Raw genomic sequence first — 12,192 nt, 5'->3', positions numbered from 1 at the left:
AGGGGGAGAATGCAGGAATGTGACGTTGAGTCCGGTTGCCGGCAGGACACGTGCATAGGAAGCGGGGGATTCTGGGAAGTGTAGTTCGCTTGTCGGCCGTAGCCTACATTTTACAAGTGATTTTATGATATTTTATATTTAACAATTTTTTTGGTGACATATTTCGTAATAAAACTGACTTGGGCCTTACATCCAACATTCACTTCCTTTTTATTTATTTTTCTCTCAGTACACCCATTGTAGGATTGAGGTATAATGCAAAGTCAGCTACAGCTTATGGATTCACATAATGCAGGGCCTCAAAATATGGTTTATGAAAATAACTACATTTCAAGTTTTACATACTCGTTCTGCAATAACAAAAATATAATTAGCTTCACAGTTATTTGTCATATTGAGTTATAAATCTGTGCTGAAATAACTACAATTATTCTGCGTCTGACAACATTGCAGGATCTTTATTATTAGTATTATTATTATTATTATTATTATTATTATATAATGTTATAATTCTGATTACTGCTCCTAAACTAAAAATACTAGGCTGCTTAGCATACCCTGCACACTATCACTGATACTAACCTGCACTACTATCAAAATAATAAACATTCAATATGACATTATGCAAAAAGGACTGTCACATGCACACAAAAGGCTGGAGTAAATAAACAAAATTGACCCACACGCTAAAAGCAAACTGAAAACTAACTTCATGGTTAAACTTAATTTAGAAGAAATTATAATCTGACAAAAAGTAAAGCCACCACTGAGTACAGGATTGTATAGGGTCAGAGATAACATGAAAGTATATTTGTATTATTATTTTAGAACCTTTTCAATACCCCCTGTCTCTCTTGCTCTCTCATATATATATATATATATATATATATATATATATATATATATATATATACACATACATACATATATATACTGTCCTTTTGTAAAGCCTGGATAAGGTTGTCTGCTAATAAATAAATAAACAAATAACCAAACAATTAAAACAATATATATTATTATTATTGATCATACAAATAAACACATTAAATGCCAATTTTGCCAAGTGTCATATGCAGTCTTGTAAGATCTGATCCTAATAGTGTTTGATTGTTTGTTTGTAAGCATTTATTTATTTAGTTAGTTAGTTAGTTTTGAGGAAAAGATGGTAGGATCACAGTAAAGTATAATGTGGTGCACTGTGGTAAAAACCCATGGACTTGTTTCACAACTGACTGTCCAAACAAAATAATATTATTATTATTATTATTATTAACAATAACAATAACAATAAAGATGTGGTGCACAGGTATCATGCATTTAAAACTGAGATTCCCTTTTCATGTCAAGTTGCCCTTGGCTACATTCGTCTGGTATCTGTCTCAGTGTCTGGGTTGTCTGTGACCTCTGACTGCCACTGAAATTGACCTTAGTAATATTAATTGTTTCCTGTTCATGTTTTAGTTCTTTCAGTAAGACCGTGAATGAATACTGATAAGAAAGTATGTGATAAGAAATGAAGTCATTTTAAATATATATGGCCTATATATTTAAAAAAATACTTAATTTCATATCAAATACTTTCAAAAGGTATATATTCCATAAAGTATTGTTATAAAAAAAATACGTATTGTGCAAGTGAAAAGAAACACGAATATAGCTGCGATAGCCTGCATACTATGCATGCCTAATCCCCCTGTGTAACGTCATCATCCCAGCATTGCATCATCTTCTACCGTGGATAACCAAGTGACGACGAAGTCACGGCTTGTTTCCTTCAAACGTCCCCTCTGTGCTGTTAGTACTCATACAGAACTACAATATAAGTATTAAATAGCCATGCTGTCTGCTATAGCTGAAGATTAAAATGAAAGCACTCCAGAATTATTTAATGTCTTTAACACTGCATGCGTCTCTTCCTGTTGGTGGCAGCCTCTGCTCGGGCTTTGGCTTTTTCCCCAGTGTGATGAAATACTACTCCAAAGCTCCCCCCTGTGGTTCACACTGCTATTCACATGTATATTCATTATTTGCTAAAGGAAGAGGAAATTCGATATCCGTTATATTAAATAAATCAGTGTTCAATGTAACATATACATATCAATGCCTTGTGCACTAACCCAGTCTGTATCCCTATCCCCAGCCTATCCCCTAACTTTACTATACACATGATTAACTGCAGAACTAGAAAGCATAAGGTATTCATGTGCTATTCCTGTGGTATTCCTACATTAATTAAATAAGAACTGGTGCCCAATATTATAACGTGTTACCACATAAGGGGTAGCATGGAAGTCCTTCCAAAATCCTAAATACCAATAGATCTGTAATGTGTTTGGACATATTCATTAAACATTTATCACAGACCTTGTTACACCAGTCTTTGCTCTTCTTTGACCAAAAAACACAACAACAGAATTAAGTTTAATCAAACTCTCATGTGTCCCCTTGGACAGTTTAAGCACTTCTGTCTAGCAATGTATTATAAACATTTATTTTTTCCCCAACAATGTGAAAGTTTTATAAATACAGATCTTAATTTGGGTCAGACAGTAATCACCCAGTTGTCTGATTTATAAAGCAGTATACAGTGTACCATGTGCTGTTTGACACCTGAGCAAAGCAGACCTACTGCTTTCTCTGAAGAGTCTATGAACTACTTCAAGCTCTGCTTTTGTGATATCTGTCTCAAAGCGCAAGGATACATCAGACTGTTAACATTTCTTAACTATGACATCTAACATTTACAGCTATAGTAAGCTGGATGCCTAGAAGCAATATGGCACTGCAACCCATGGCTTCAGCACAGCTATTGGATAAAAAAATATATAATTTTGCTATATCTAGCAAGTGGATAATGTGGTGCATTCACCGTGAATTAAATTTTAGTATTCTTAGTTAATTTGATTAGTATTGAATGTGTGAAAAGCTTAAGCACTGCAGCAGAACACCTTAAAAATTATACTGCATAACTTTGCCAGGTGCAAGCAATTATTATTAATTATTATTAATGTACACCATTTGTTTCCAGATTAACACAATTTAGAATATTTATAGAAAGAAACACAATTGATTATAGGATAAAAAACAAGATGTAATACTGTGCAAACACCCTCATGGGATATCTGGCATTTGGGACATTTTCTAAATAATTAATTAATCAAACTCTTGTGCACTCTCTGGTGGACATTTAGTGAAATGCATGTTTTGCTCACTAAATGTCTAATAAACAGTCAGGAAAATGGTATGTGATGGTGTGGCCCCCACAGAGCCCTGATCTCAACATCACAGAGTCCGTCTGGGATTACATGAAGAAAGAGAAGCAACTGAGGCTGCCTAAATCCACAGAACAACTGTGGTTAGTTCTCCAAGATGTTCGGGCCAACCTACCTGCTGAGTTCCTTCAAAAACTGTGTGCAAGTGAACCTAGAAGAATTGATGCTATTTTGTAGGCAAAGGGTGGTCACACCAAATATGGATTTTATGTAGATTTTTCTTCTGTTCACTCACTTTGCATTTAGTTAATGAATAAATATAATAAATTAACATGTCAATTTTGTAAAGCATTCTTACTTTACAGCATTTTTTCATACCTGCCTAAAATGTTTGCACAGTATTGTATATATACACCAATCAGCCATAACATTATGACCACTGACAGGTGAAGTGAATAACACTGATAATCTCCTTATCATGGCACCTGTCAGTGGGTGGGATATATTAGGCAGCAAGTGAACATTTTGTCCTCAAAGTTGATGTGTTAGAAGCAGGAAAAATGGCCAAGCGTAAGGATCTGAGCGACTTTGACAAGGGACAAATTACGATGGCTAGACGACTGGGTCAGAGCATCTCCAAAACTGCAGCTCTTGTGGGGTGTTCCCGGTCTGCAGTGGTCAGTACCTATCAAAAGTTATCCAAGGAAGGAAAAGCGGTGAACCTGCGACAGGGTCATGGGCAGCCAAGGCTCAGTGATGCACGTGGAGAGCGAAGGCTGGCCCGTGTGGTCCGATCCAACAGACGAGCTACTGTAGCTCAAATTGCTGAAAAAGTGAATGCTGGTTCTGATAGAAAGGTGTCAGAACACACAGTGCATCGCAGTTTGTTGCGTATGGGGCTGCGTAGCCGCAGACCAATCAGGGTGCCCATGCTGACCCCTGTCCACTGCCGAAAGCACCTACAATGGGCACGTGAGCATCAGAACTGGACCACAGAGCAATGGAAGAAGGTGGCCTGGTCTGATGAATCACGAGTTCAAGGTGTTGACTTGGCCTCCAAATTCCCCAGATCTCAATCCAATCGAGCATCTGCGGGATGTGCTGGACAAACAAGTCCGATCCACGGAGGCCCCACCTCACAACTTACAGGACTTAAAGGATCTGCTGCGAACGTCTTGGTGCCAGATACCACAGCACACCTTCAGAGGTCTAGTGGAGTCCATGCCTCGATGGGTCAGGGCTGTTTTGGCTGCAAAAGGGGGACCTACACAATATTAGGCAGGTGGTCATAATGTTATGGCTGATCGGTGTATTTTAAATCATTATGGTGCACAATGTAGCTACATCACTCAAAATAATACTCTAAAAACAACCTACATGTAAGTGAAAGACCTTTCCTACCCTCACCTGTCATGCTTATTAAAACACTTACCTTGATTGTGATTTTAAGCCAGCAAATCTTTAATTAATACAGGGATGACATTTTTTCATGTGTGTGTTGTTGTGTCAGTGCATTTGACTTATGTAAATATATTTGGTCTCCCTAACCCTGGCTATTTTAGGAAGAATATCGTTAAAAGCTCAACTCTGCCTGACTGCATCACACTATAAGGGTATAATTGATTTGATCATAATATTGAAGTTGCTGCATTAATGCATACTGAGCAACGTACAGCTCAGGGACTGAATAATTTCATGAGTTTCTGAAGGCAGTGAGAATCTCAGAATCTCAGCCCCATAAATATGATTGTTTTATACAAAGGGAGTCTCCTGGGGGATTTCAATCCAGGGTTTAATGCATACTTTTTATTCAGCAATGGAAGAATTATTGACTGAATGCTAAAGAAAAACTTTAATGGGATTTCATCAGCAAAAAATTGACTCATAATCAATGTTTGTTTCTGCTGGAAAACTTGATTTGAATTTGATTTTGTTACATATCTATGCCTGTGGGTGTCAGCACAATATGAAATACTTAGAAATCAAATAATATGCAGAAGTCAGATCATATAATATGTAGGGTAATTTAAAACTTTGAAATAAGGTATTGATATTGGATTAATTGAACTGGCAGGGATGAAATTGTTGAATAAATGTCAGTGGCTAGTTAAACTGTTCTGTTTATTACTAGATGCTGTCATGCTGACCACAGCAGCTGCAAGATCAAGTCAATTCTCTTAACAATAGGTTGATTTTTAATGATTATACAAAACATACTGTGACAGTGACTACAGTGACCTACTGTGGCTGGAGGACTAAACTACAAGCTAACATAAGACCAGTGAAAAAATTTTGAAAACCCCACAGCACTGTTACAAGTCAAATTTCTTATATTCTCGGTTTCAATTCACTTTTCATAATCTATTTGTTCCAGATTTTAAACACGAGTGACTCCTTTGTAGCTCAAGTAACTGTTTTTATGTTTCTTATTAACAACAATCAAACTGCTCACAGCATGCAGTCATCAAAAAAAATCTACAAGCAAATCATACATACCCTAGAAGCATTCGGAGGCTGAGGCTATAATTTGAATCAGATACAGTATATTATTAATTGCCGTCAGGGAGCTTCTTTGACAGCAAGGCTTCTCGAATCCCATGGGGGAAGTCTCAATATAAATAAGATAGATCCAACTGATGCTCTCCACTGGTTTCGGGACGCTAATTAGTGGTCGCCATGATTTGGAAGCTACTGTATTGCCCAGGAGCGACAGGTCCCACACTCAGCTTTTATGTGGCTCCTCGAAAAGGCACACCAGAAGAATCTGGCAGAGGTTGAACTAAACAGTGGAAAAAAAAAAGCCACACTGGATGCAAGAGCTCTGCGAGAGTGAGAATAGAAAGCTTATTACGATCATCACAATATTGCTAACTATAGCCTAGCAAGCGCTAATTCCACGCATGGCGGGATTACCTCCAACAGTCAACACCCATGCCATTTCGGAGGCTCCAGAGTCACAGTCTGACCTTTGTTCAACTTCTAATGTCATTGGTTATTTTACATCTCCCTGACGTCCTTTTGCCTTCTATAATGTATTTCAGATCTTTCATTTACAGTGAGGGAAAAAAGTATTTGATCCCCTGCTGATTTTGTACGTTTGCCCACTGACAAAGAAATGATCAGTCTATAATTTTAATGGTAGGTGTATTTTAACAGTGAGAGACAGAATAACAACAACAAAATCCAGAAAAACGCATTTCAAAAAAGTTATAAATTGATTTGCATGTTAATGAGGGAAATAAGTATTTGATCCCCTATCAATCAGCAAGATTTCTGGCTCCCAGGTGTCTTTTATACAGGTAACGAGCTGAGATTAGGAGCACTCTCTTAAAGGGACTGCTCCTAATCTCAGCTCATTACCTGTATAAAAGACACCTGTCCACAGAAGCAATCAATCAATCAGATTCCAAACTCTCCAACATGACCAAGAATAAAGAGCTGTCCAAGGATGTCAGGGACAAGATTGTAGACCTACACAAGGCTGGAATGGGCTACAAGACCATCGCCAAGCAGCTTGGTGAGAAGGTGACAACAGTTGGTGCGATTATTCGCAAATGGAAGAAACACAAAATAACTGTCAGTCTCCCTCGGTCTGGGGCTCCATGCAAGATCTCACCTCGTGGAGTTTCAATGATCATGAGAACGGTGAGGAATCAGCCCAGAACTACACGGGAGGATCTTGTTAATGATCTCAAGGCAGCTGGGACCATATTCACCAAGAAAACAATTGGTAACACACTACGCCGTGAAGGACTGAAATCCTGCAGCGCCCGCAAGGTCCCCCTGCTCAAGAAAGCACATGTACAGGCCCGTCTGAAGTTTGCCAATGAACATCTGAATGATTCAGAGGAGAACTGGGTGAAAGTGTTGTGGTCAGATGAGACCAAAATCAAGCTCTTTGGCATCAACTCAACTCGCCGTGTTTGGAGGAGGAGGAATGACCCCAAGAACACCATCCCCACCGTCAAACATGGAGGTGGAAACATTATGCTTTGGGGGTGTTTTTCTACTAAGGGGACAGGACAACTGCACCGCATCAAAGGGATGATGGACGGGGCCATGTACCATCAAATCTTAGGTGAGAACCTCCTTCCCTCAGCCAGGGCATTGAAAATGGGTCGTGGATGGGTATTCCAGCATGACAATGACCCAAAACACACAGCCAAGGCAACAAAGGAGTGGCTCAAGAAGAAGCACATTAAGGTCCTGGAGTGGCCTAGCCAGTCTCCAGACCTTAATCCCATAGAAAATCTGTGGAGGGAGCTGAAGGTTCGAGTTGCCAAACGTCAGCCTCGAAACCTTAATGACTTGGAGAGGATCTGCAAAGAGGAGTGGGACAAAATCCCTCCTGAGATGTGTGCAAACCTGGTGGCCAACTACAAGAAACGTCTGACCTCTGTGATTGCCAACAAGGGTTTTTCCACCAAGTACTAAGTCGAAGGGATCAAATACTTATTTCCCTTATTAACATGCAAATCAATGTATAACTTTTTTGAAAAAGACTGATCATTTCTTTGTCAGTGGGCAAACGTACAAAATCAGCAGGGGATCAAATACTTTTTTCCCCCACTGTATGATTGCAGAGTTTGAGTGAAAAAACAGCCAGGTAAAGCAGGATGGATACATTAAAATAAATAAATACAAAGTTTTGCTGTCTCATTATAGTCGTGTTTATTTAGTATCAAAAACCAATCAAGCATCCACCCATTACAGCATGTTTGTCTAAAGGGTCTGAATTGGAGCATCCTGACTTTGTGTTACCCCTTACAGACATGATTGTGAAGCTGGGGATCAACTGGATCCTCAGAGATGGAACTGAAAGTCAACGTTGAAACTCAGTATCCAATCCAAGTTTAATTGGAAAAGCCCCCACCTCTTAGTTTAAGGCATACGTTTTTGCATGTAAATTTCAACCTCGCATGACATGGTCTCTTCATAAATATACTGGACCTGTGGCAGGAGAAGATTCCTGAAATGTCTTGCTCCAGATGGTACAACACTTTTTTTTCCTTGTCAAATGGTAATTAGTGTGCCTGGTGAGTTCTGCAGACTCGAGTGCCCAGAAGCAGCGGCAGCAGTGTTTTCTGCAGCTCCAGACGTTAGTGAAATTACCTACTGTCAACAGCTCGTTAATGAACAGAATGTTATCCAGCAAGGTGTTTCAAAACATGTTAAACCTGTCTCTCTTTTACAGCACTGTCTTCCTTACAAAGCAGACCTCTATGAATGTGTAACCCAGTTTTTAAAGTGTAACACATTGTACTTTTTTGGTATGCAGGCTATCAAAGCTATTTTTCTGAGTAGCAGTTGGTGTAAAAAGCCTCTAAGAGTTTGATTAATTTACATATTCAGGTCAGGTTCTTTGGGTCCTGTAGAAAGACCTATCAATATGGACAGTGAAGTGAAGATATAATCCACATTCAAGGGAGGGTTCCTATAAAATAAAGTCCTGACAGGGTAATCAGGATAATTCAAAGAAGAACAGGTGAGTATTGATATTGTGTCAGTAAAGGTAATAGTAACATCATAACATTTATTTGCCCACTGAAAAAGTTTGATTTTGTAAAACACTAAAGTTTGTTTACATTCCCTTAGTGTTTAAATATATTGAAAAGGGAATAAAATAAAATTAACATTTCTATCAGACCTGTCCCTTTGCAGAGAAGTATATGGACATATTCCAAAGACATATGCCAAAGTCTTTATAGTGATATTTAGGGGAAATCCTACCAGATAATAAAAGTCATATTACTGCAATGTGTAATTAATCAGCATATATTTACATATATCTATATATATATATATATATATATATATATATATATATATATATATAAATAAATGTGAAGAAGCATTACAAAATAATGTTTCACTATATTTAAATCCACCCTTAACATCATGAGCATGAACTGGCCCATGCATGCAGTTATAATTGCAGACAATACTTGTAGCCTTTAATTTGATGGAGAACCTTTTTCCAAAGCGTAGGTTATCTGAGCAATCCTGCTTTATTATTAAAAAAAAATATATATATATAAAATGTCAGTGCTTTTATGAATATCAAACTTGAGAGAAGGGTTTGGCCTTGGAATTCGAAACAACTACGAACAGCTGACAACAGGATGGTATCAAGGCCCATAATTAGGAGTAAGACAGGAACTTAATGACCTTTCCTGGTGCCTGTGACCACGCGTCTCAGACTGTGGTAGTCAGTGTGTTAAAAAGAGAATCCATAAACATGGAATTAGACGGTGGAACACTTTCATATGTCACAAATTGGCTTGCCCTGCCAGGGGCTGAACTGGCTTACATGAACAAAAGTGCTGCGTTAACAACACTGTGACTCCAGCTATCATTAAGCTTTGGGTAAACTGAGTAAGTGCAGAGCTGTAGATACTGTACACGCCTCATAAGATGGAATAAAATTATGAGTTTGAGTTTCCTCGGTTCAACGACACTAAAGCATGAGTTCAAGGTCAAAAGCATAATTTTGTTTCTGTAATCAATGCTGCATGGGAGCATCTACAATCCCTGCTGTTCATTCCCTTCAGCACAACAAGTGGCACTAAGCAATTTGTACTCTGATACGTTCCTTACTTAATTCTGCTATCAGCTTTGATGGCCCAGGTCGAAGAATGACCCTACATACAGCACAGAAGCATTTTGATTTTTTTAATTTGGAGCTTTTAAATATCATTCATTATCCTAATTTAATATACTATTTAACTTTTAGCTTTACTGGATTATATCATCAATGTATGACAGAAAATGTAATATCTTGAAATGCAGCATTGGGATAAGTAATAAATGCCCTATTTCTACGGTTGCCTTTCTGGTATTATGTCAGGGCTCTGGTGCACAATAGTCATAACTTGAGCATACAGCTCTTTAAGCAAAATTCTCTTCATACAGATGTGTAAATACAAATGCTGCGCAAGAGAAATAATCTACACACCTGGAGCTTACTGTCATGTGCAGTGTATTGTTGATCTAGAGGACAGAGACATCTGTTCATCCTCCAATATATATTAGGAGATTTTTATGGCAAGCCAAATCATCATTTATAGATATCACGAACTACAATTCAATATGTCTTAAATTTAATTGCAGATATCTCAAATTGACGTCCTGTGAAAATGCTGTATGTTTTGTATGAACTATCAATTTGTATCAATTTGAGATATCTCAAATTCAATTCAAGATATCTCAAATAGAGCAGGAAGTCTAATTTGAGATCTCAAATTAGACTTCCTGTCCTATTTGAGATATCTTGAATTGAATTTGAGATATCTCAAATTGACTTCCTGTTCTATTTCAGATATCTTAAAATAGACAGGAAGTTCATACAAAACCTACAGCAATTTCACAGGAAGTAATTTTTAGATATCCTAAAATGACTTCCTGTTTTAGTTGAGATATCTTGAATTGAATTTGAGATATTTTGAAATAGAGTTAGTTTGAGATATCTGCAATTTAATTTAAGATATCTTGAATTGTATTTTGAGATATCTCTAAATGACAATTTGGCTTGCCATAGTTTTTAGGTTTGGTGTGGCAATTAGTTTCTCATGATGGCTGGTGTTAGACATAGCCTACCTCAGCTATGTGTGTTTGTATCTATGAGATTTTCTGATTAATAATGTTGTCATCAGGATTGTATTGCCCTCTGCCCTTTTAAAACCTTTGTATCCAATTTGCAGTAGAGAAACTTCATACTTCTGTTATAATCCCTATTAAAATCAAATTGTATTGTAAAATCAACATTATTGGACAACTTGTCATTGAACTGCAACAGGCAATTAGTTCATTGTACAACATTGCTGACACCATTTACTTCACATGATTGAGTTAATAATAATAATAATAATAATAATAATAATAATAATAATAATAATAATAATAATAATAATAATAATTCTATTTAATTCTATTTGAGGAATGACTACTTTGTCAATTTAATAAAATCCTTATATTGCTCTCTACCTTTCCTGGACCCTTATGACACTTTTCAGTTTGAAAGTATTGTCTATTGTCTTGTAATTTACACTTATAAAAACTTTAATTCAAAGGGCTACGATGTAGATTCTTCATGTTACAATATATGCCGATAGTTAAGTTGAAAAACTGGAAAAAGTCTCAGACTTTGTAAAACAAATATATACTGACCAATACAAATAAATAAATATATCAATGTATGTACAAATGTTATCCTTTCAATGAATGAATAAATAAGGCAACTACAACATGACATTAAATGGTAACACTTTACCATGTTAACATGCTCATGCGTAGAAACGTATGATCCAATATGGCGGCTTAACTATGTGCCCAATCTTCTTCAGTGTCTGGTTGTAGGTTGAAGGCTTGGGCTGAACTAATGCATAAAGTTCCATGTGTGTTCTTTATTCCAGTGTACAAAAATTGTGTAACATGCTTGATGTGGCGTGTTAAAAACATTATTTTTCATGGGCCCACTGCAGCCATGTTTTTCAGTGGAGTACTCCAAGTAGAAGACAGCACAGATCTCTACAACACTGCCATGTTTTGTGAGTTTTCATGCAACTTTGAGTGTTCTAGAACCATTGGAAGTATTGGATTTTGGCAGAATAAAAAAGTTATACAAATCCTAACAAAAGCAATAGGCTTCCAGCAGTTCGGGGATCACATGTATAAAACCTAACCCCAATACTTGTCTGCAGCCCTATGTCCTCACCCTGACCTTAACCTGAGATTAACATCTGAACTCAGAGGAAATGCACAAGCTATGCATATGCTATTCCTGAAGCATACATAAATTAGGAATTGGTCCCAATTATTGTAAAGTGTGACCCATTAAATGCAGCTGCACTGTCATTTCTCTTTGGAATTACGACCCAGGCTACTTCAATCTACAGACAGTAGTTCGCTCATTAAAATAAGTAAATACATACCAATAGTAAGTCTATTGTATTAATTATATGAATTGTAATGGTTCTGGTTG

Source organism: Amia ocellicauda, chromosome 8 (genome assembly GCF_036373705.1).
Source record: "Amia ocellicauda isolate fAmiCal2 chromosome 8, fAmiCal2.hap1, whole genome shotgun sequence".
In the NCBI taxonomy this organism is placed as follows: Eukaryota; Metazoa; Chordata; class Actinopteri; order Amiiformes; family Amiidae; genus Amia; species Amia ocellicauda.
Note: the sequence above shows the minus strand (reverse complement) of the source record.